The sequence below is a fragment of the Leuresthes tenuis genome, unplaced genomic scaffold, assembly GCF_036924035.1.
Source record: "Leuresthes tenuis unplaced genomic scaffold, fLeuTen1.0.hap1 SCAF_17, whole genome shotgun sequence".
NCBI lineage: Eukaryota > Metazoa > Chordata > Actinopteri > Atheriniformes > Atherinopsidae > Leuresthes > Leuresthes tenuis.
The window spans coordinates 30,188,663-30,215,120 of record NW_027325371.1 but is presented as its reverse complement, the minus strand read 5'-3'; the positions used below and the strand labels follow the sequence as shown (position 1 = coordinate 30,215,120).

The 26,458-nt window shown below is 40.2% G+C and overlaps 2 non-coding genes and 1 pseudogene across 2 annotated transcripts; 2 read left to right on the top strand and 1 right to left on the bottom strand.

The window, feature by feature from the left end:
* The first annotated feature begins 11,754 nt into the window (after window positions 1-11,754).
* On the top strand, window positions 11,755-11,871 carry LOC140274113 (U5 spliceosomal RNA). The gene has a single exon (XR_011908095.1). It is a non-coding gene; the product is annotated as a U5 spliceosomal RNA (small nuclear RNA).
* A 305-nt stretch (window positions 11,872-12,176) lies between these two features.
* LOC140274109 (U2 spliceosomal RNA) lies at window positions 12,177-12,265 on the top strand (annotated as a pseudogene).
* A 4,325-nt stretch (window positions 12,266-16,590) lies between these two features.
* LOC140274327 (U5 spliceosomal RNA) lies at window positions 16,591-16,707 on the bottom strand. Its single transcript, XR_011908292.1, has one exon. It is a non-coding gene; the product is annotated as a U5 spliceosomal RNA (small nuclear RNA).
* Window positions 16,708-26,458: the final 9,751 nt, after the last annotated feature.

Below are 26,458 nucleotides of genomic sequence, written 5' to 3'. Positions count from 1 at the left end.
TTGTGCTTGTTTTTCTTTGTTTGTGTGTTTGTATTTTCTCTGCTTGTCTGCTTTCAGGTGCTCCTGGTGGCGATAAGGCTGGATTCCCCTCAGAGGCCATGGATTGTTGTCTGTTTTGTTTTTTACAGGGGTAGCAGCTGGTTGTCTGGTTTTTGTTTCTATTTTTGTTCTGTTTTCTCTTCTTTCCTCTTCTTCTTTCCTTGTCCCCCGGTCCGGTTCAGTTCTATTACATGTCATATATTGTAAACAGAAATAAATAAATGGGCATCAAGGGGAGGCTTACATTTATAAAACTTCTCTTGGCAAAGCAAATCTGTTTGGCATCAAAGGTATTCAGACAACAATTCTGCTGCCATAATGCTGAACAGGACAAGGGAAAAAAAAAAAAAGTAAAGAAGACAGTTCTGCCGAAAGCCAGGGACTAGACCTGTTCTAAGTTCTATACTTTTTAAAAGGGGTGTGTTTATCAACTATGGAATTAGAAGATTTACAAAATTGGTCAAGTGCTAGATCTTCATCTGGGATTTTAACAGTGTCATGAGTATAACTATTCAACAGATCAGTTAAAAAAAAGCCTGCTCATGGAGATGTTTCAGGATCTGGATACCAAGCGTGGACTTAATGTTTTCATTTTTGCAATTCTGATACAGGCTATTGAGCAGTGATAACTAACACCAAGTTCAGATACTGCAGATTTTCTACCTTTGATTTGTTAAGATTGAGCCAATCAGGGACAACCTTGAAGGATCTCTTAAGTTTGGTTTTGTAGGATCAGTAATTACCTGAGAAAGGTTGATATTGGTACACACCTTTTTTAAATGATCAGAGGCAGAGTTCAACTTGTTTAAATTAAAATTGCCACACAGAGAGTGGGTTTAGGCCACATGCACACAGAATGACATCAACAAATATAAGAAATATTAAACATTTACACATAGATTTTTGAATGCATGTAGAGGAATGATACTTTGAAATGTGCTCATTGCGGAGTTATGATCAGTTGAGTAATGAAGGTTGAACTATTCTGGGAAAGAGGTTCTATTCCCAGCATCATGATGGACACTCCTGATATAGAAGGTTTCGCTAACGCATTGGAATTGTTATACTATTTTCATATGCATGTGCAATGAAGAATTTCTTGCTGCTGATAAATGCAAAGAAGAACAGCTTACACATAGATGCTCACATATAGGCTGCTGAATGCAATGAAGACCTGCTTATCCAGTAAAGTTCATGGTCAATGTGTAATATTCAATTAGGATTTGCAAAACAGTGAAGTTAAACAATGAATGGGTCCATAGTCGGTATGAGAAGACTACAGGAATATTTACCTGGGTGTACGTTCAAACAGAGATGAGAAAATTGCGATAAATAATTGTTTGTTTGTTTGTTAGTATGTATATGAATGTTATGTGTATAAACTGTGTTGAGTCATAGTTACTCAGTAGTGTCCCAGTGAAACAACTGACGGGGGAAGCCTTGCGGTGACAACAAAAGCAGTGTTTTACTGATCAGTCAAGTTGCTCCAGTGTACTCCATACAAACTTGTTGGCTACTGAAGGGATAGAAAATGGGGAATACTTGTTTTAAAGCAAACAAGGAATTAGATGGGAAATATACATGTTTTAACGGGACCCAGACAATATTAAATACTCAGACAGATGGGAGAAGAAGTGTAGTTTTGTAGGAAATCACAAAATTATTACATAAAATTAGTGAAATCAATTGAAGAATGCCTTTCTGAAGAGCTGTTTACCACAGATGAGCAGCTTTGTGACCAAGCACATTGTAGATCGCTTTACTGCCAAAATGATCTAATTTAATGGATTGGTTTAGACATGCATAACAGCATTTTAAGAACAAAGAGAGAAGTTAAAGGATCTCCCACGTGGTATCACCTGTCACACTGTGTCAAGGCATCAAAAGAAGAAAAAATCACCAAACTCAAGGACAAAGAGACGAAGACTCCGGTGAACAAAGAGAGAGGACTGACAAACCAGAAATACAAAAGGATGCTCGATATCAAGATCCAGAAGAAGAGGCTAACAATGCCACGAACACTTACGATGCTGGGAATGATGCCAGCAATGAACAGAGAAGAAGATTCAGTGTCATCAATCTGCAACACGTGCCTCTAATGAGGGGGTGAATATAGAATCCTCAACGGCTGACGGCTGACGGCTTTACTTTGCGGTAAGACGTATTGCATCACTTCCTGTTGCTTTGTGTGTGTGCACTGTGACAGTTCTCGCTCCTCTTGAACTACTAATAATCACCTTATTTCTCCCTATAATTTTCGCATCTTGCATAGTTAACTCTATCCCATACTTGTTATATTCTAACACTCACTCTTACAGAACTTTATTTTTTATTTTTCACTTTTTAGCAGTGTGTCGGGTTCTCTAGCTTAGCTGGTAGCCATTACCAGTTCTCTTCCTCTATCTCCTGCTTTCACATGCTCCGTGTGTCAGATGTTTAGTTACTCCTCTGCCTCCTTTAGTGATAATGGTACATGTAACAAATGTAGTCTTTTTGTAGTTTTGGAGGCAAGGTTATCTGAATTGGAAGCTCGGCTCTGCACTGTTGAAAACCACCCGATAGCGAGCCAGGCCCCTTTAGTCAGTGCGGAGCCACCTAGCGTAGCTAGCTCTGTTAGTCGTCCCCGAGCAGATCCCGAGCAGCCGAGACTTAAGAGTGGCTGGGTGACTGTCAGGAAGAGGAGTCATAGTCCTAAAGTCAAGCCCGTGGTTCACCATCAACCTGTCCACGTTTCAAATAGATTTTCCCCACTCAGCGACACACCCGCTGAGGAGAAAACCCTGGTAATTGGCAGCTCTATTGTCAGAAACGTGGCATTAGCGACACCAGCGACCATAGTCAAATGCATTCCAGGGGCCAGAGCAGGCGACATAGAATCCTATTTAAAACTGCTGGCTAAGGATAAACGTAAATACGGTAAAATAGTTATTCACGTCGGCGGTAATGACACCAGGTTACGCCAATCGGAGGTCACTAAAATTAATGTTGCATCAGTGTGTAATTTTGCCAAAACAATGTCGGACGCCGTAGTTTTCTCTGGACCCCTGCCAAATCTGACCAGTGATGACATGTTTAGCCGCATGTCCTCATTCAATCGCTGGTTGTCTAGATGGTGTCCAGCAAACAACGTGGGCTACATAGATAATTGGCAATCTTTCTGGAGAAAACCTGGTCTGATGAGGAGAGATGGCATCCATCCCACTTTGGAAGGAGCTCTTCTCATTTCTAGAAATATGGACGAATTTATTAGTCATCCAAAAACATGACAACCCAGGGTTGAGACCAGGATGCAGAGTTGTAGTCTTACACACTTCTCTGCGGCTTCCCACCTGATGCTGTCCCCCCCTCAATCAAAAAACACAAAAGGAGCAAATCCTCTTGTGCAAAAAAAAAAATTAAAACAAAAACTTTAACTGAACAAAAACATCAAACTATTAAATGTGGTTTGCTGAATATTAGATCTCTCCCTTCTAAGTCTCTGTTAGTGAATGATTTGATTTGTGATCATCATATTGATATATTTTGTTTTACAGAAACCTGGCTGCAGCAGGAGGATAATGTTATCATTAATGAATCAACTCCCTCTGACTATTTAAATGTTCACGTTCCTCGAACCACAGGTAGAGGAGGAGGAGTGGCAGCTATCTTCAGATCAGGGTTACTAATCAGTCCTAGACCCAAGATTAGTTTTAGCTCTTTTGAATCTCTGATTCTCAGTTTTTCCCACCCAAAGTGGAAATCACAAAAACCTCTTGTGTTTGTTGTTGTGTATCGTCCACCTGGCCCTTATTCTGAGTTTCTCTCTGAATTCTCAGAGTTTTTATCCCAGTTAGTGCTGAGTACAGATAAAGTCATTGTTGTGGGTGACTTTAATATTCATGTAGATGTTGAAAATGACAGCCTAAATATTAACTTTAATTCTATATTAGACTCTATTGGATTTTCTCAAAGTGTTCACAGACCTACTCACTGCCTTAATCACACCCTTGACCTTGTGCTGACTTATGGCATTGAGAGTGAACAGTTAACAGTGTTCCCTCATAACCCTGTCTTGTCTAACCATTTTTTAATAACTTTTGAATTTACATTACTTGACTACACGGTTTCTGAGAAGAATTCTACATAAGTGTCTGTCAGAGAATGCTGTAACCAGATTTAAAGAGTTGATTTCATCATCCTTTTCTTCACTGCCATGTGCTGATATTACAGAGGACGGCTACCTACATTTTACTCCAGTAGAACTTGACTCTCTTGTTGACAGCACTATAGCTTCAATGCGTAAAACACTGGACAATGTTGCCCCTCTGAAAAGGAAGGTAATAAGTCAGAAGAGGTTGGCTCCTTGGTATAATTCACAGCTGCGTGCGTTAAAGCAGACTGCAAGAAAGCTGGAGAGACAGTGGCATTCCTCTAATTTAGAAGAGTCTCAATTAGTCTGGAAAGATAGTTTAATAACGTATAAGAAAGCACTTTGTAAAGCTAGAACTGCTTATTATTCACTATTGATAGAAGAGAATAAGAATAATCCCAGGTTTCTTTTCAGCACTGTTGCCAGGCTGACAAAGAGTCCGAGCTCTGTTGAGCCATGTATTCCTTTAACTCTCAACAGTGATGATTTCATGAGATTCTTCATCAATAAAATTGTTTCTATCAGAGAGAAGATTAATGGAATCCTTCCCATTATTATCACTGATGTATCATCAAGTAGAGCAGCTTTAGAAGTATCTTTCGAACCTGAATTGTATTTAGACAGCTTCTGTCCAGTTGATCTTTCTGAGCTAACAACAGCAATAGTCTCTTCTAAACCATCAACTTGTATGTTAGACCCAATCCCAACCAGACTGTTCAAGGAGGTTTTCCCCCTTGACACTTCCATATTGGATTTGATCAATCGGTCTTTGTTGATAGGATATGTACCTCAGACTTTTAAGGTTGCTGTAATTAAACCTTTACTTAAAAAACCTACTCTTGATTCAGAAGTGTTGGCTAATTATCGACCTATATCCAATCTCCCTTTTTTGTCTAAAGTTCTTGAAAAAAGAGTTGCAGTTCAACTTTGTGATCATTTACATAGAAATAATCTGTTTGAAGAGTTTCAGTCAGGATTCAGAGTGCATCATAGCACAGAAACAGCACTGGTGAAAGTTACCAATGATCTCCTGTTAGCTTCTGATAGCGGACTTGTTTCTGTGCTTGTCCTGTTGGATCTCAGTGCTGCATTTGATACGATTGATCACAGCATTCTGTTACAGAGACTTGAACATGTTATTGGGATTAAAGGTACTGCATTAGGCTGGTTTAAGTCATATTTATCTGATAGATTCCAGTTTGTTCTTGTAAATGAAGAATCTTCCTCACACGTTGGAGTAAGTCATGGAGTTCCTCAGGGTTCTGTGCTTGGACCGATTCTTTTTACTTTATACATGCTTCCATTAGGTAACATTATCAGACAGCATGGCATAAATTTCCATTGTTATGCTGATGATACTCAGCTGTACTTATCTATGAAACCAGATGAAACCAACAGGTTGGTCAGACTACAAGCCTGTCTTAAAGACATAAAGACCTGGATGAGTCAGAACTGTCTGCTTTTAAATTCAGACAAAATAATAGTGCTGAAAATGAGGTAAATCTAATCCACCAAAGTCCTTGGTTTTCTGTAGGGTTTTTAAACTAATACGTGGTCTTTTGTTTTTCCACAGAAATTTGGAGATGCATGAATCTAGTGACTTAAACCAAGTAGCAGATGGTTTTATGGGGATCATTGAGAACAAATAGTTAACTTTTGGTAGTATCATCATTTTAATGGTTGTAACTCTCCCCATAAGTGATATAGGTAAGAACTTCCAACGAGAGAGATCGTCCTCTACTCTCTTTGATAATTGCACATAATTTAGCTTTGTTAGCTCTGAGAGCCTGGAGGAAATGTTTATGCCTAAATATCTAATATTTCCTGACTGTAAAGTGATTGCAGGTATATTCTGGACCATACAGTTAATGGGCAGAACTGTGGTCTTAGACCAGTTGATAGAGTATTCAGAAAGTGCTGAGAATTTATCTATGAGTGTGATCGTGTGAGTGAGAGACGTCTGTGAGTTCTGAAGGAAAAGTAATACATCATCAGCATAAAGACTTATTTTATGCTCAATATTTTGGGGTTGGATTCCTTTAATATTTCTATCTTGTCTGATAGCAGCTGCTAAAGGTTCGATGAAAATAGCAAAAAGTGAGGGAGAAAGTGGGCAACCCTGTCTTGTACCTCTCTGCAGACTGAAGCTTGGAGAGGTTTGATCATTTGTCCTGACACACATATTTGGGGAGCTATATAATATCCTTATCCAGTTGATGAAGTGTGACCCAAACCCAAATTTGTTTAATGCTGCGAATAAAAATTTACAGTTCACTCGATCAAATGCTTTTTCTGCATCTAGAGAGACTATTGTGGTTTCCAGGTTGTTGATGGTAGAATAGTCTATGAGATTAATTAGCCTGCGAGTGTTAGTGGATGAGTGTCTACCCTTTATAAAACCTGTCTGGTCAGGATGTATTATAATTGGAGTTATTTTTTCCATTCTTTTGGCAAGGGCTTTACAAATTATTTTGAGGTCTGCATTTATTAGAGATATTGGGCGGTAGCTGGATGGAAGTATGGGGTCTTTTCCTGGTTTCTGTAGCAAGATGCCATTCTGCTTAACTTGTAATACCATTTTGTGAAATGCAGGTGCCAAAACAGTCCAAAATTCTTTGTAGAACTCTGCTGGAAAACCATCTGGTCCCGGGGCTTTGTTACTAGGCATATGTTGAAGGGCTTCATGGAGTTCTCCTATTGAAAGAGGTGAATCCAGAGCCATTGCCTCTTCGGTTTGTAATTTTGGAAGGTTGATATTACTAAGAAACTGATCTATGTTACTGTCTGATGGATCATTTTGTGATGAATATAAGGTTTTATAGAAGTCCCTAAAAGCATTGTTGATTACATCAGGGTCATGGGTGACATTTCCTTTTGAGTCTTTAACAGAACTGATTGTTGTTTTCTCTTTGTTTCTCTTTAGTTGGTTAGCTAGGAACCTTCCAGATTTATTGCCGTGCTCAAAGTTCTCCAAGCGAAGTCTTTGTATCAGAAACTTATGTTTGTTTATCAATAATTTTGTTTAATTCAAGTTTAGCTTTTCTTAGTTCATTCAGTATGTGTTCCTCTTTGGAGGTACTGTAGACAATTTCTAATGATTTAATCCTGAGTTCTAAATCTCATATCCTTGAACTTTCCCTCTTTTTATTATTTGATGAAAAAGAGATTATTTTGCCTCTCATAACTGCTTTTCCGGCTTCCCAGAGAGTACAAGCTGACATTCCTGGCAGGTCATTATTTTCTAAATATACAGACCATTCCCTTTTGAAATAATTAATAAAATCATTACTTTTAGTAATGATGTATTAAATCTCCAATTCCTAGCTGGTGGTGTAACTCTGTTATTCTTCACTGTGATAGAAACTGGAGCGTGATCACTGATAGTGATGGGGTGGATTTTGGTGTCTGAAATATCCCTCATCAAGGAACTGCTAACTAAGAAATAATCTATTCTTGAATATGAGTGGTGTACTGGTGAGAAGAAGGTGTATTCTCTAAGAGTGGGGTGGTGGGAGCGCCAAGCATCACAAAGACCAAAATCTTTCATATACTGTTTAACAATATTCGTGGACTGCCAGTTCCGCTGACTTCCTGAAGTACTGAGTCTGTCTACTCCTGAGTCTAATACCATGTTAAAGTCCCCTCCTATGATGAGTGTGTTATCTGAGTGATCAGAGAGTGACGTGAAAAAGGAGTGAAAAAATGAGGGGTCATCCACATTTGGACCATATATATTTGCAATGCATAAATTCATATTTTGAATAGATAAATTAACTATTAGAAATCTACCTTCTGGATCTATAACTGTGTTGTTTACGGTGAAATTGACTCTTCTATTTATCAGAATGGCTACACCTCTTTGTCTGGAGTTGTAACAGGCTGAGCAAATAGATACAAATAGATAGTGATAGTTAACAGACTAAACAGAAGAGATCTCTCTATTTGTTAATATTTGTATTCTGCTAAGGTTTCTTCTCTTTTTCTTTTTTTTCTTCATCATGTCAGTTGATGACTGTGTTTTGACTGTGGGAGTTCATCTTGTGCTAGTTGGAGGATGCATTTTTAGGATGGTAAACAGTAAACCCAGTATTTCCCATTTCTTCCATGATTTTTTTCAGTTTTGACTTAATTATTCCATTGTGTCTCTCCACGAAACCTGCTGATTGTGGATGGTATGCACAGTGGTTTCTAAGGTCTATTTTAAGTTCTTTGCCATCAGTGAGGGGACATTGTTTACAAAGTGTGTCAAATTATCACTGAAGATCTTTTCAGGAATTTCAAATCTAGAAATTATTTATTTTACCCGTGCTTTTGCTACTGAGAGTGCATCTGCTTGTGCACATGGAAATATTTCAGTCCATTTGGTAAAAACCTCTGTTGTCACTGAGCAGAATCGTTTCCCTTAACATTAATTTTTTCAATGAAATCTACACAATAATGAAATAATGAAATCCAAACAAATATGTTGAAAAAGATATACTGGCTTAGGGAATTATCTTTGTTTTGGTCTTAGATTGCCCTGTGGATTGTATTTTGCACATACTTGACCTGCTAGACAAAACTTTATTCATTTATTTATTCTAAAAAATATATTTCAATAATTAGTAAAACCATATGCTGTAAAAACCTTGTTCATTATTGCTTCCATCCCTCCTGTTGAGACATGACATGGTCCATGGCTCAATACTGCAGCATATTTAAACAAATACTTTGGCAGTATGGTTTTCCTTCCTGTCATTCATACGAGTCTATTGTAGATGGCAATAGAATAACATCTAATAATGTTAAAATATTTGTAGTTTATACATTTAGCTGTGGATGTCAACATACCTGTTTTTCCAATGCTGTGTTAACACATGTACAGTTGAGAAGGCATACTGACTGTCAGTGTAAACGTTAACAACCTTTTTGTTATTTAATTTACAAGCTTCAGTTAAAGCTACCAATTCGACTGCTTGAACAGAGTAATTTTTTGGTAGTGGTTGTTTTAAGAAAACTTCAGTTTCTGTTACTACTGCAAATCCTGTAGCATTTGTGCCATCAGGGTTTTTTGCTTGACCTGTCGAATAAATATAGTTATTTCTGCATTTTCATAACGTATATCAGTTAATTCTGGCCTGGGTAAAACACTGATGGTTATTTCTGACATGCAATCATGAGGCTTTCCATCTGTGGGGTAGGTAGCAGTGTGGATGGATTAAGTGTAGCACATCTCTCGACAACAAGGTGTGGCTGTGAAAGAAGAACAGTTATGTAGGAGAGATGTCTGGTAAATATATTTTGTTAAGTATCCATATCACAGCCACTGCATGAGGTACCTTAAGTGTTAATCGGTGAAATAACACCATAATTGTTGATGCCTGCAGTGCCAATGGCTTCTGGCCATTGATTCAAAAATACGATCTCGTCACTTTTTCCCCCTTTCAGTGGACACTGGCCCCTAATTACCGCAATTCGGCAGGGGGTCTTTCATTAGGAGTACTGGACTCCCCCGTGCACGGTTTCAGCTTCGACCCTGGACGGCGGAAAAAACGTCAAGATCTGGTTTGAGGACCCAATTGTTGAGAAAATTCTCTCAATGAGACTCAGAGTTGCTGGAGTCAGTTAATACTACGGTTTAATCTTGCAGCAAGCTCAAGAATGTGTGTGTGTATGGGTGTATGTGTGCGAACGTGTGTGTGAGTTTGTGTGTGTGAGAGTTTAAAGAACCTGTTATCCACAGGCAGGTCTTAACTAGTATGGCACGGGTCCAGCCTGTCTCATCTTTTTTGGAAGGTCCAGCGCTCGGCCGTAACCCTTGTGTCTGTTTGGACTCTCACATACATTCGGTTAATCATAGAAAAATGAGAACAAAACTTTTTAGCCCCTTAAATTCATAAAACAGACATGGTGCAGTTATTTCCATTCTAGAAAATAAGAGTAATAACCACAATTCCTATAAATTCTGGATATTCTAACAATCTGAATCTTTTTTAAATCTTCGATGAAGCCCTATGCTGTTCTGTTTAGGGACTCAGCTGATCATAAACCAAGTTTTGCTCTTGAACCAAGCTTCTAAACTCTTCACCTTTTTCATTTCTCAGTTAGTATTCACTTTAAAACTGATTAAAAGAAAAAAAAAATGAATGCATATCAACAAATGTGGGATCTAAACTCTAGTGCTTCCTCTAAAATAATTTCCTTTCTCAATTCAGAAATGTGTGTGTGTAAGTCACAACACCCGTGACACCAAAACGGCTTTCTTTTCTCTCTTTTCTCTACACTCTGCACTGTGAGCACACACACCAAATAAGAAAGGCTTTTTTCTCTCTTTTCTACATTGTGGACTATGGGGACACAACACCGCTCTCTCTTTTTTTTTTTTTGATTGTGTGCCAGGGCGTTGTCTCACGTATTAGATTATGCTTAAGATACGAATGGGTTTATCAGTCACATCAGAATCCATACATACTGATCCTCCCGTAATAAAATGTTCGGATCTTATCAAACACATTTTGTTTCTTGTGACAATCAAGTCAGCGAAACAGCGTATACACGTCAAGACACTGAATCAAGTTTGCCACAAGAATTTATAAGTTTGGCAGTATTGCTCTGCCGTCAGCAATCATACACCCATTTATTTTTTGTGAGACATGTGCAGGCACCTGTTCATCTACTGTTCTATCACTATTAATTAGTTTATCTATTATCAATAAGGATACTTCTACAACTACTATCAAAGTATGTCCGGACTTCTTATGTTGTCAGTTGCTATATATGAATAAGTGGGTAGCTACTGACAAGCATTAAGCATGTCACACAGCCCAAACATATAACATTTCAGGACACACCACACAGTTAACAACCACAGTGAAGCGTGTCAAAGCCCAAACATGTAACATTCAACAGGACACTTACACAACACATTCCAATCAAACAGTCAGACAACATACAAGAACATATACCCCAGCCGGCATTGCTCCCTGCCTATTTTGCTATAGCTCACGATGTGTGCGCACACCTTTATTCACAAACTCTTCAACTTATACTCTTTTACCGAAGCTGCTACAGCTCGATTGGCCGAATACCCTTAGATCCTATTTCAGTGAATTTGACATCTGCCTTACATGTAACAGATTAGTGGTTTAGCAGTTTTAATTTAGTTTGAGTGAAGGAATTCATTTTATAGCAAAATCCGAGATCTTGAAGAACTCATGAAAGTAAGCTTATTCTCGGATTCCTGAAACTTTAGATTTGCTCTTTCTTTTACTGCAAAGTACAACGTTGTTTTTTTTGGGTTTTTTTGTTCTTTCTAGACATGGTAAATATGAAGGACAAACCAGTTTTAACATAGCTTGAGTGAAGGAATTAATTTTATGGATAAAATCCCAAGAGTCTGCTGAGAAAAGAGTGTGAATGCGAAGTAGACTTTAACACGGCTCTGGGAGCGAGCAAAGTGTGGGCTAACCGGGAGAATTGCTTGAAAGAAATGTGACACCGAATGGGCAAGGGGGGGGGAGCAAGCGTCTCAACCAAGCAAAGCTCACCATGGGGAAGGTGGCTATGCCAACTAGCCTGATGCCCTGCTCCCGCAGTGACGGATAATCGTACTCTGGTTTCTCTTCATAACGTACAAGTCTTTTGCCTTTTACTAAAGACTTCCGTGGAGAGTACCAATAATGAGTTTTTTTTATTTTTGGCAGGTTTTACCTTTGCTGGTGAAGCCCTTTCTGTCTGTGCAAAAGAAATCTTGTTACTGTGCAGAGTGACTTCTCTGAGTAGAGCCGCCTTACTTGTTGAGACTGTGCCGATGTTCGAATCTGGAGTGCAAAATTGTTGCTTGAATGGTGCTTGCTGGAGCGTGTGGGAGTGCAAAGTTATACCATTTAAAAGGGCTGAAGAGTGCTCATTGCAGCGGGTGGGCGGAGGTGCAAAGTGACACTCTGGCCACCTATGGCCATAAAAAGAACACCGCTACAAGTGCACATTGTGCCAGGAAGGGCACTCGGACGTGAACCAGTGGACAGTTATCGCTTCTCGGCCTTTTGGCTAAGATCAAGTGTAGTATCTGTGCAAAAAGCGGGTAAGAAAAGGTTAAAATACCCGACTGTACACAATCAAAAGAGGGAGCGGAGTTGTTCAGCTACAAGAAGGTGTGAAAGTCCGACTATGGTTTGTAAAAAGCGGGTAAGAAAAGGTTCGTACGCCCGAATATACACCATCAAAAGCGGAAGCGGAGGTGTTCGGCTACAAGAAAACGTGAACGTCCGACAAAAGTTTGTAAAAAGCAGGTAAGAAAAGTTTCGAATATCTAACCAAACATAATCAAAAGCGGCAGCAGAGCTGTTCGACTGCAAGTAGGTGTGAATGTCAGATCATAATTTGCAAAAAGCTGATCAGAAAGGATGAGAATGCCCGACTATACACCATCACATACGGGAGCGGAAGTGTTCGGCTGTGAGTAGGTGTGAACGTCAAACCATAATTGCTGAAAAATGTGTTCGAAAAGACTAGAATGCCGGACCATACATCATCAAAAGCGGTAGAAGTGGTGTTCGGCTGCAAGTAGGTGTGAATGTCCAGCCATAATTACTCATAAATGGGTAAGAAAAGGTAATATTGCCAGACCCTACATGATCAAAACAGGAAGCGGAGGTGGTTCAGCTGCAAGAAGGTGTGAATGTCCGACTAAAGTTTGTAAAAAGCGGGTAAGACAAGGTGCGAATGCCCGACAATGTATGATCAAAAGAGGGAGGGGAGGTTTTCGGCTGCAAGAAGGTCTGAATGTCCACAGTTAATTCCTGTAAAAAGGGTAAAAAAAGGGTGCGAATGCCCAATCATACATCATCAAAAGCAGGAGTGGATGTGTTCGGCTACAAGAAGGTTTGAATGTCCGACCATAGTTTGTAAAAAGCAGGTAAGAAAAGGTTCGAATGCCCAGATATATACCATCAAAAGCGAAAGCGGAGGTGTTCGGCTGCAAAAAGGTTTGAATGTCCGACCATAGTTTGTAAAAGGCGGGTAAGAAAAGGTTCGAATGCCCGAACATACACCATCAAAAGAGGGAGCGGAGGTGTTCCGCTGTAAGAAGGTTTGAATGTGCGACCATAGTTGGTAAAAAGCTGGTAAGAAAATGTGAAAACACCCGACTGTACACAATCAAAAGAGGGAGCGGAGTAGTTCAGCAACAAAGTGTGAATGTCCGACAATGGTTTGTAATAAGCGGGTAAGAAAAGTTTTGTATGCCCGAATATACACCATCAAAAGCGGAAGCGGAGGTTTTCGGCTGCAAGAAGGTCTGAATGTCCATCAGTAATTGCTAGAAAACATGAAAGAAAATTTTCGAATGTCAAACCGCACATAAGCGGGAGAGGAGTTGTTCAGCTGCAAGAAGGTGTGAATGTCTGACCATAATTACTGAAAAATGGGTAAGAAAAGGTGCGAATGCCAAACCATACATCATCAAAAGCAGGAGTTGATGTGTTCGGCTACAAGAAGGTTGGAATGTCCGACTATAGTTTGTAAAAAGCTGGTAAGGAAAGGTTTGAAAGCCCGACTATACACCATCAAAAGCGGGAGCGGAGGTGTTCAGCTGCAAGACGGTCTGAATGTCCATCAATAATTGCTAGAAAACATGAAAGAAAATTTTCGAATATCAAACCACACATGATCATAAGCGGGAGAGAAGGTGTTCGACTGCAAGTAGGTGTGAATGTCAGATCAAAATTTGTAAAAAGCGGGTAAGAAAAGGTAAGAATGCCAAACCATAAATTGTCAAAAGCGGCAGCAGAGATGTTCGGCCGGTATTTATCAATGTCTAGATAGATTTCAACAAAAAACAACATTGTATTTTGCAGTAGAAGAAAGAGCAACACTGAAGGATCAGGAATCCGAGAATAAGCTTCTTTTCATACGTTCTGCATGATTTGGGATTTTATGTATAAAATGAATTCCTTCACTCAAACTATGTTAAAACTGCTTTTAACTTCATATTTATCAATGTCTAGATCGACTTCAACAAAGAACATTATTGGATTTTTCAGTAGAAGAAAGAGCAACACTGAAGGATCAGGAATCCGAGAATAAGCTTCTTTTCATGCGTTCTGCATGATTTGGGATTTTATGTATAAAATGAATTCCTTCACTCAAACTATGTTAAAACTGCTTTTAACTTCATATTTATCAATGTCTAGATCGATTTCAACTTCTTCTACTGCTCCCGCTCTCTTCCGCTCCCGCATTTGATGGTGTATAGTCGGGCATTCTCACCATTTCTAATCAGCTTTTTGCAAATTATGATCTGACATTCACACCTACTTGCAGTCGAACAGCTCTGCTCCCGCTTTTGATTATGTTTGGTTGGATATTCGAACCTTTTCTTAACTGCTTTTTACAAACTTTGGTCGGATGTTCACGTCTTCTTGAAGCCGAACACCTCCGCTTCCGCTTTTGATGGTGTATATTCGGGCATACGAACCTTTTCTTACCCGCTTTTTACAAACCATGGTCGGACATTCACACTTTGTTGCTGAACTACTCCGCTCCCTCTTTTGATTGTGTACAGTCGGGTATTTTCACCTCTTCTTACCAGCTTTTTACCAACTATGGTCGGACATTCACACCTTACAGCCGAACACATCCACTCCTGCTTTTGATGATGTATGGTTGGGCATTCGCACCTTTTCTTACCCATTTTTCAGTAATTATTGGTGGACATTCAGACCTTCTTGCAGCTGAACACCTCTGCTCCCGCTTTTGATGGTGTATAGTCGGGCTTTCGAGCCTTTTCTTCCCCGGTTTTTACAAATTATGGTTGGACATTCAGACCTTGCAGCCGAAAACCTCCGCTCCCTCTTTTGATCATACATTGTCGGGCAATCGAACCTTTTCTTACCCGCCTTTTACAAACTATAGTCGGACATTCAAACCTTCTTGTAGCCAAACACATCCCCTCCTGCTTTTGATAATGTATGGTTGGGCATTCGCACCTTTTCTTAACCATTTTTCAGTAATTATTGGTGGACATTCAGACCTTCTTGCAGCTGAACACCTCTGCTCCCGCTTTTGATGGTGTATAGTCGGGCTTTCGAGCCTTTTCTTCCCTGGTTTTTACAAATTATGGTTGGACATTCAGACCTTCATGCAGACGAAAACCTCCGCTCCCTCTTTTGATCATACATTGTCAGGCATTCGCACCTTTTCTTACCCGCTTTTTACAAACCATGTAAAAACCACATTTCCTCCCAATGTCTATGTTTTTTTAAAAAAGGTAGTCCACATTCTTGTATTAAGAACAAATCTGATTTTATGGAGTCTAAGAAGGATAAAATACTCTGGGCTCTTGTCTTTGATTTCACACTTCTCACATTTAGTGTTGAGAAGATGAGAACCATTCAAAGGATAAAGGAAAGTAGGTATGTCATTTTCGTTTTTCTAAGTTATCAAAACAAATTACACACTCAGGTTATTTCTTGGGAAACTAGCTCTTCCTTCATTTCTTTAGGTGAAAAGTGAGTAGGGTGATCTATATTTCCTTTTCGGACTCTCGGTGTTGGCCTCTGACGCAATGTTGCATTTAACTTTGAGTCCCTGGGGGTTGATTGCATAGCTAAAGTTAAAAAGGAGACCTCATTTGGTGAGTCGGAGGGGAAGACTCTAGGTTCTTCCACTGAAGAACTGTCTGAAAGGGACCCAACCCTTCCCCTCTTCTCTGATACCACTGGGGAATCAGAGGACAACTCAGATGCTGTCCTCTTCGGCTGTTGACCTTCGGGGAGGTGAGTATCTTCACTAGACTCACCTGTCTGCTCTTCCTCCTCATTTAGCGTAGCTCCACCCTCTGCCTGTGAATTCTCACAGATTTCAGCACTGAGTGGTGAGGCCTCTACAGGCCCCTCCCCTTTTTACTCCTCACTTCCAATCCAAGCTTTTGGCAGGAAGTTTGAATTTATTGGGTCAACCTCTTCACTTTGTTCACCAACTGCCACTTCTGGTCCTTCTCTTTGTTGGCTTGACTGTGGCTTTACTGTCTTTAATTTGTTGGCAAAAGATTAAGGGCAATTTAAGGGTGATTTAATTCTCCACAGAGATTACATTTCCTGCTATTTGGACACTCTCCAAAAGTGTGCCCAATTTCTCTGCACTTCCCACATATCACCTTGGTACAAGCCTCAACCAGGTGCCCATGCTCACCATGTAGTGGATGTAACCTCGGTTTTCGAGGTGGCCAGAGTGTCACTTTGCATCTCTGCCCACCCGCTGCACTGAGCACTCTTCAGCCCTTTTAAATGGTATAACTTTGCACTCCCGCACGCTCCAGCGAGCACCATTCAAGCAACAACTTTGCACTCCAGCTTCGAACATCGGCACAGTCGCAACAAGTAAGTCACTCAGAGAAGTCACTCTGCACAGTAACAAGATTTCTTTTGCACAGACAGAAAGGGCTTCACCCACAATGGTAAAGCCTGCCAAAAGTAGAAACAACTCATTAGTGCTGCTCTCCATGGAAATCTTTAGTAAAAGGCGAAAGACTTGTACGTTATGAAGAGAAACCAGAGTACGATTATCCGTCACTGCGGGAGCCGGGCATCAGGCTAGTTGGCATAGTCACCTTCTCCATGGTGAGCTTTGCTTGGTTGAGACGCTTGCTCCCCCCCCTTGCTCCTCGGCTGACCAAGTAGGAACAATCGGGCCCTATTCGATGGTTGCCTTGTCTTTTACTCTGTGCAAAAGACAAGGCAGCTACAAACACCACGGGGACACCGTATTGAGGCTTTGTTCTGACCGCTCATTCGGTGTCGCGTTTCTTTCAAGCACTTCTCCCGGTTAGCCCGTGTTAAAGTCTACTTCGCATTCACTCTCTTTTCTCAGCAGACTCTTGGGACTTTATCTATAAAATGAATTCCTTCACTCAAACTATGTTAAAACTGCTTTGTCCTTCATATTTACCATGTCTAGAAAGATTTAAAAGAAAAAAAAAATTGTACTTTGCAGTAAAAGAAAGAGCAAATCTAAAGTTTCAGGAATCCGAGAATAAGCTTACTTTCATGAGTTCTTCACGATTTCGGATTTTGCTATAAAATGAATTCCTTCACTCAAACTAAATTAAAACTGCTAAACCGCTAATCTGTTACATGTAAGGCAGATGTCAAATTCACTGAAATAGGATCTAAGGGTATTCGGCCAATCGAACTGTAGCAGCTTTGGTAAAAGAGTATAAGTTGAAGAGTTTGTGAATAAAGGTGTGCGCACACATAGTGAGCTATAGGAAAATAGGCAGGGAGCAATGCCGGCTGGGGTATATGTTCTTGTATGTTGTCTGACTGTTTGATTTGAATGTGTTGTGTAAGTGTCCTGTTGAATGTTACATGTTTGGGCTTTGACACGCTTCACTGTGGTTGTTAACTGTGTGGTGTGTCCTGAAATGTTATATGTTTGGGCTGTGTGACATGCTTAATGCTTGTCAGTAGCTACCCACTTATTCATATATAGCAACTGACAACATAAGAAGTCCAGACATACTTTGATAGTAGTTGTAGAAGTATCCTTATTGATAATAGATAAACTAATTCATAGTGATAGAACAGTAGATGAACAGGTGCCTGCACATGTCTCACAAAAATAAAATGGGTGTATGATTGCTGACGGCAGAGCAATACTGCCAAACTTATGAGTTCTTGTGGCAAACTTGATTCAGTGTCTTGACATGTATACGCTGTTTCGCTGACTTGATTGTCACAAGAAACAAAGTGTGTTTGATAAGATCCGACCATTTTATTACGGGAGGATCAGTATGTATGGATTCTGATGTGACTGATAAACCTATTCGTATCTTAAGCATAATCTAATACGTGAGACAACGCCCTGGCACACAATCAAAAAAAAAGAGAGAGCGGTTTTGTGTCCCCACAGTCCATAATGTAGAAATGAGAGAAAAAAGCCTTTCTGATTTGGTGTGTGTGCTCACAGTGCAGAGTGTAGAGAAAAGAGAGAAAAGAAAGCTGTTTTGGTGTCACGGGTGTTGTGACTTACACACACACATTTCTGAATTGAGAAAGGAAATTATTTTAGAGGAAGCACTAGAGTTTAGATCCCACATGTGTTGATATGCATTCATTTATTTTTTCTTTTAATCAGTTTTAAAGTGAATACTAACTGAGAAATGAAAAAGGTGAAGAGTTTAGAAGCTTGGTTCAAGAGCAAAACTTGGTTTATGATCAGCTGAGTCTCTAAACAGAACAGCAAAGGGCTTCATCGAACATTTAAAAAAGATTCAGATTGTTAGAATATCCAGAATTTATAGGAATGGTGGTGATTACTCTTATTTTCTAGAATGGAAATAACTGCACCATGTCTGTTTTATGAATTTAAGGGGCTAAAAAGTTTTGTTCTCATTTTTCTATGATTAACCGAATGTATGTGAGAGTCCAAACAGACAGAAGGGTTACGGCCGAGCGCTGGACCTTCCAAAAAAGATGAGACAGGCTGGACCCGTGCCATACTAGTTAAGACCTGCCTGTGGATAACAGGTTATTTAAACTCTCACACACACAAACTCACACACACGTTCGCACACATACACCCATACACACATACACACACACATTCTTGAGCTTGCTGCAAGATTAAACCTTTGCATTAACTGACTCCAGCAACTCTGAGTCTCATTGAGAGAATTTTCTCAACAATTGGGTCCTCAAACCAGATCTCGACGTTTTTTCCGCCGTCCAGGGTCGGACCTGAAACCGTGCACGGGGGAGTCCAGTACTCCTAATGAAAGACCCCCTGCTGAATTGCGGTAATTAGGGGCCAGTGTCCACTGAAAGGGGGAAAAAGTGACGAGATCGTATTTTTGAATCAATGGCCAGAAGCCATTGGCACTGCAGGCATCAACAATTATGGTGTTATTTCACCCATTAACACTTAAGGTCCCTCATGCAGTGGCTGTGATATGGTTACTTAACAAAATATCTTTACCAGACATCTCTCCTACATAACTGTTCTTCTTTCACAGCCACACCTTGTTGTCGAGAGATGTGCTACACTTAATCCATCCACACTGCTACCTACCCCACAGATGGAAAGCCTCATGATTGCATGTCAGAAATAACCATCAGTGTTTTACCCAGGCCATACTTAACTGATATACGTTATGAAAATGCAGAAATAACTATATTTATTCGACAGGTCAAGCAAAAAACCCTGATGGCACAAATGCTACAGGATTTGCAGTAGTAACAGAAACTGAAGTTTTCTTAAAACAACAACTACCGAAAAATTACTCTGTTCAAGCAGTCGAATTGGTAGCTTTAACTGAAGCTTGTAAATTAAATAACAAAAAGGTTGTTAACGTTTACACTGACAGTCAGTATGCCTTCTCAACTGTACATGTGTTAACACAGCATTGGAAAAACAGGTATGTTGACATCCACAGCTAAATGTATAAACTACAAATATTTTAGCATTATTAGATGTTATTTAATTGCCATCTACAATAGACTCGTATGAATGACCGGAAGGAAAACCATACTGCCAAAGAATTTGTTTAAATATATTGCAGTATTGAGCCATGGACCATGTCATGTCTCAACAGGAGGGATGGAATCAATAATGAACAAGGTTTTTACAGCGTATGGTTTTATCAATTATTGAAATATTTTTTTTAGAAAAAATAAATGAATAAAGTTTTGTCTAGCAGGTCAAATATGTGCAAAATACAATCCACGGGGCAATCTAAGACCAAAACGAAGATAATTCCCTAAGCCAGTATATCTTTTTCAACATATTGGATTTCATTAAGGGAAACGATTCTGCTCAGTGACAACAGAGGTTTTTACCAAATGGACTGAAATATTTCCATGTGCACAAGCAGATGCACTCTCAGTACCAAAAGCACGGGTAAAATAAATCATCTCTAGATTTGAAAATCTTCAGTGATAATTTGACACACTTTGTAAACAATGTCCTCTCACTGATGGCAAAGAACTTAAAATAGACCTTAGAAACCACTGTGCATATCATCCACAATCAGCAGGTTTCGTGGAGAGACACAATGGAATAATTAGGTCAAGACTGAAAAAAATCATGGAAGAAATGGGAAATATTGGGTTTACTGTTTACCATCCTAAAAATGCATCCTCCAACTAGCACAAGATGAACTCCATTTGAGAAAAGGTATGGAAGACCATTTGTACACCCACAGTCAAAACACAGTCATCAACTGACATGATGAAGAAAAAAAAGAAAAAGAGAAGAAACCTTAGCAGAATACAAATATTAACAAGTAGAGAGATCTCTTCTGTTTAGTCTGTTAACTATCACTATCTATTTGTATCTATTTGCTCAGCCTGTTACAACTCCAGACAAAGAGGTGTAGCCATTCTGATAAATAGAATAGTAAATTTCACCGTAAACAACACAGTTATAGATCCAGAAGGTAGATTTCTAATAGTTAATTTCTCTATTCAAAATATGAATTTATGCATTGCAAATATATATGGTCCAAATGTGGATGACCCCTCATTTTTTCACTCCTTTTTCACTTCACTCTCTGATCACTCAGATAACACACTCATCATAGGAGGGGACTTTAACATGGTATTAGACTCAGGAGTAGACAGACTCAGTACTTGTGATGCTTGGCGCTCCCACCACCCCACTCTAAGAGAATACACCTTCTTCTCACCGGTACACCACTCATATTCAAGAATAGATTATTTCTTAGTTAGCAGTTCCTTGATGAGGGATATTTCAGACACCAAAATCCACCCCATCACTATCAGTGATCACGCTCCAGTTTCTATCACACTGAAGAATAACAGAGTTACACCACCAGCTAGGAATTGGAGATTTAATACATCATTACTAAAAGACCCTGATTTTATTAATTATTTCAAAAGGGAATGGTCTGTATATTTAGAAAATAATGACCTGCCAGGAATGTCAGCTTGTACTCTCTTGGAAGCTGGAAAAGCAGTTATGAGAGGCAAAATAATCTCTTTTTCATCAAATAAGAAAAAGAGGGAAAGTTCAAGGATATCAGATTTAGAACTCAGGATTAAATCATTAGAAATTGTCTACAGTACCTCCAAAGAGGAACACATACTGAATGAACTAAGAAAAGCTAAACTTGAATTAAACAAAATTATTGATAAACAAACACAGTTTCTGATACAAAGACTTCGCTTGGAGAACTTTGAGCACGGCAATAACTCTGGAAGGTTCCTAGCTAACCAACTAAAGAGAAACAAAGAGAAAACAACAATTACTTCTGTTAAAGAGTCAAAAGGAAATGTCACCCATGACCCCGATGTAATCAACAATGCTTTTAGGGACTTCTATAAAACCTTATATTCATCACAAAATGATCCATCAGACAGTAACATAGATCAGTTTCTTAGTAATATCAACCTTCCAAAATTACAAACCGAACAGGCAATGGCTCTGGATTCACCTCTTTCAATAGGAGAACTCCATGAAGCCCTTCAACATATGCCTAGTAACAAAGCCCCGGGACCAGATGGTTTTCCAGCAGAGTTCTACAAAGAATTTTGGACTGTTTTGGCACCTGCATTTCACAAAATGGTATTACAAGTTAAGCAGAATGGCATCTTGCTACAGAAACCAGGAAAAGACCCCATACTTCCATCCAGCTACCGCCCAATATCTCTAATAAATGCAGACCTCAAAATAATTTGTAAAGCCCTTGCCAAAAGAATGGAAAAAATAACTCCACTTATAATACATCCTGACCAGACAGGTTTTATAAAGGGTAGACACTCATCTACTAACACTCGCAGGCTAATTAATCTCATAGACTATTCTACCATCAACAACCTGGAAACCACAATAGTCTCTCTAGATGCAGAAAAAGCATAATAACAATAATAAGAATAAGTCTTTATGCTGATGATGTTTTACTTTTCCTTCAGAACTCTCAAACGTCTCTCACTCACACGATCGCACGCATAAATAAATTCTCAGCACTTTCTGACTAGTCTATCAATTGGTCTAAGACCACAGTTCTGCCCATTAACTGTAGAGTCCAGAATATACCTGTGATCACTTTACAGTCAGGAAATATTAGATATTTAGGCATAAACATTTCCTCCAGGCTCTCAGAGCTAACAAAGCTAAATTATGTTCAATTAATAAAGACAGTAGAGGACGATCTCTCTCGTTGGAAGTCCTTACCTATATCACTTATGGGGAGAGTTACAACCATTAAAATTATGATACTACTAAGTTAATTATTTTTTCTCAATGATCCCCATAAAACCATCTGCTACTTGGTTTAAGTCACTAGATTCATGCATCTCCAAATTTCTGTGGAAAAACAAACCACCACGTATTAGTTTAAAAACCCTACAGAAGACCAATGACTGTGGTGGATTAGATTTACCTAATTTTCAGCACTATTCCTTAGCCAATAGGTTACAGTATATATCAAGATGGTTTAAACCTAGCCCAATAGATGAACCATGGATAAATATAGAACAAGCATTGTGTGATAATCTCGAAATCTCTGACCTGCCACTTATTAGACAAAACGTAAAAAATCACAAATGTTTCAAAAGCAGTAACATCAGCACCTCTCTGACAGCTTGGTGGGAATTTCTTAAAATAACAAAGTCCTCACTTGTCCCGTGTAAGCTTACACCCATCTGGAACAATCCTGACATACTGAAAAACAAAAAAACGCTAAACTTTACTCTGTGGAAGATCAAAGGAATCAAACATCTGGAACATATAATCTAAAATGGACATTTTATTTAATTTGATGAGCTCATATCACAACATGAGATAGGCAGCATTAAATTAATAGAATATCAACAACTTAAGTCTATAATAACAAAGAAATATATCCTCCACCAACCAGACTTACAACTCCCGACTAGGGTAGCAGAATTTCTAAGCATCTGCACCCCAAAACTACTATCAAAAATATATAAATTATTGTCTAAGATAGATGACACAATGTCTCTTCCATCCTCAAAATGGGAGGCAGATTTATCCATCAGTTCTAGTCATAGCTTCTGGCCACAAATATGTTTGAACACCTTCAGAATGACTCGAAATCCTAATTTACAGCTCATACAATACAAAATCCTTCATAGAACACACTATACAGGACAAAGGATGTTCAGGATGGGTCTAACACACTCAAACATCTGCTCACATTGCACAGATAACACACCTGATGATTATGCACACGCTTTGTGGTTCTGTGCGCCTGTCCAGAAGTTCTGGCTTGAAGTTTGTGCGGACCTATCAACATGGCTAAAGTGTAGCATTCCTGCATGCCCCACACTGTGCATACTGGGTGACTTAGACAACATCAACATGTTGGGGGGGGGGGGGGGGGGGGGGGGGCTTGGGGGGGTCTGGGTGATGGTGGGTCTCAGGCCCAGGCTGCTGCGACTGGTGTGACCGGGTGGTTTGTTTGTTTGTTTTTTGTTGTTGTTTGTTTGTTTTTTGTAGAGGTCATCCGGGGTGGGGTTGGGTTGAGTGGGGTGGGGTGGGATGGGTACCTTCTGGGGGTACAGTAGCTCCCGGAATATGTTCGCTGCAGGCCCCGAGCCTGGTGGACTTCAGGCCCTCCTGCCCTGTGTTGGCTCCCAGGTAGCGGGGATGCCTATTGCAGCCAGTCCCTGGCTGCCCTCTCTGGGGGAGAGTAGCTCCCCCGGTGTATATCCCCATACCCCTCTCCCTTCTGGCTCCTGTACACAGCACACATTCACACATGAAGGGTTTTTGGGGGCGTTTGTGTTCGGTGGGGTGTAGTGGATGGGGCCACGTAGGTGGTGCCCTTTTGTTGCACTCTGCAGTTCCCCGCCCCTGTTTTAATTACACCTTAGACATTACTACTTATCAAACACACTCACACACACACATTATGTCTTGGGGGGTGGTTACACTGAGTGGCATCTGATGGGCGGGGCTCTTTGGGTATGTAGGCTGCCCAGAGGGCCGCGCTCCCAGTTCTACAAGTTTGGCTGCCCCTCAATTTTAATTGCTCACTATTAGAAAATATTGAAGAGCCAGAAGGGTGAGGGGTGGGGTCTTCTTCGCACACCCCTGCTTCCTGGTTGCTGCTCAGGGTGGGAGGGGCCAGGAGGATTAATTAATTGTTCTGCTGGTTCGGGGTCTGTGGTGGCTGGGGGGCTGCTGGCCCCCTGGTGTACCCGCTGCACTACACCCCAGCGGAGTCGAGGGAGGGAGGACGTGTGGATGTATGGGACGTGAAAGTGTGTGTGGTAATGATTGGGCCTGGATCTGGGACTTGCTGTCGCCTGGCCTGCCTGTGCTTCGCCCGATGGGGGGGCAGCGTTGCCTCTCCCCGCTGCTCGCGACTTCACCCACCTGTGGGCACGTCTTGACTCCCAGGGCACTTGGCCAGGGGCACTGGGGCAGGCGCTGAGCCACTGTGTGGCTGTCTGGGGCGCTTGGCCCTCCTGGGTATTGGGTGGGGCCTCTGCCGGGGGGTTTGGGGGCGCTCGGACTCCTGGGGCCCGGGTCCAGTGCACGGCCCATGTCTGGGAGGCTGGGGCCTGGCTGGGTCGGTGGGCTGTTTCATGAGTGTCATGAGTATAACTATTCAACAGATAAGTTAAAAAAAAAAGCCTGCTCATGGAGATGTTTCAGGATCTGGATACCTAATGTTTTCATTTTTGCAATTCTGATACAGGCTATTGAGCAGTGATAACTAACACCAAGTTCAGATACTGCGGATTTTCTACCTTTGATTTGTTAAGATTGAGCCAATCAGGGACAACCTTAAAGGATCTCTTAAGTTTGGTTTTGTAGGATCAGTAATTACCTGAGAAAGGTTCATATTGGTACACACCTTTTTTAAATGATCAGAGGCAGAGTTTAACTTGTTTAAATTAAAATTGCCACACAGAGATTGGGTTTAAGCCACATGCACACAGAATGACATCAACAAATATAAGAAATATTAAACATTTACACATAGATTTTTGAATACATGTAGAGGAATGATACTTTGAAATGTGCTCATTGTGGAGTTATGATCAGTTGAGTAATGAAGGTTGAACTATTCTGGGAAAGAGGTTCTATTCCCAGCATCATGATGGACACTCCTGATATAGAAGGTTTCGCTAACGCATTGGAATTGTTTTACTATTTTCATATGCATGTGCAATGAAGAATTGCTTGCTGCTGATAAATGCAAAGAATAACAGCTTACACATAGATGCTCACATATAGGCTGCTGAATGCAATGAAGACCTGCTTATCCAGTAAAGTTCAATGTCAATGTGTAATATTCAATTAGGATTTGCAAAACAGTGAAGTTAAACAATGAATGGGTCCATAGTCGGTATGAGAAGACTACAGGAATATTTACCTGGGTGTACGTTCAAACAGAGATGTGAAAATTGCGATAAATAATTGTTTATTTGTTTGTTAGTATGTATATGAATGTTATGTGTATAAACTGTGTTGAGTTATAGTTACTCAGTAGTGTCTCAGTGAAATAACCGACGGGGGAAGCCTTGAGGTGACAACAAAAGCAGTGTTTTACTGATCAGTCAATTTGCTCCAGTGTACTCCATACAAACTGGTTGGCTACTGAAGGGATAGAAAATGGGGAAAACCTGTTTTAAAGCCAACAAGGAATTAGATGGGAAAAATACATGTTTTAACGGGACCCAGACAATATTAAATACTCAGACAGATGGGAGAAGAAGTGTAGTTTTGTATGAAATCACAAAATTATTACATAAAATTAGTGAAATCAAATGAAGAATGCCTTTCTGAAGAGCTGTTTACCGCAGATGAGCAGCTTTGCGACCAAGCACATTGTAGATCGCTTTACTGCCAAATGATCTAATTTAATGGATTGGTTTAGACATGCATAACAGCATTTTAAGAACAAAGAGAGAAACAAAAAGGGACAACGCTTCATGGTGGAAGGTGATGTATAAATAACTGTGTATATGATGAAGGAGAGACCATTTGAGCAGCACAGCCATTTCGCAGCACAGGGACAGCAGTCCAAGTTAATGGATCTCCCACGTGGTATCACCTGTCACACTGTGTCAAGGCATCAAAAGAAGAAAAAATCACCAAACTCAAGGACAAAGAGACGAAGACTCCGGTGAACGAAGAGAGAGGACTGACAAACCAGAGATACAAAAGGCTGCTCGATATCAAGATCCAGAAGAAGAGGCTAACAATGCCACAGACACTTACGATGCTGGGAATCATGCCAGCAATGAACAGAGAAGAAGATTCAGTGTCATCTATCTGCAACACGTGCCTCTAATGAGGGGGTGAATATAGAATCCT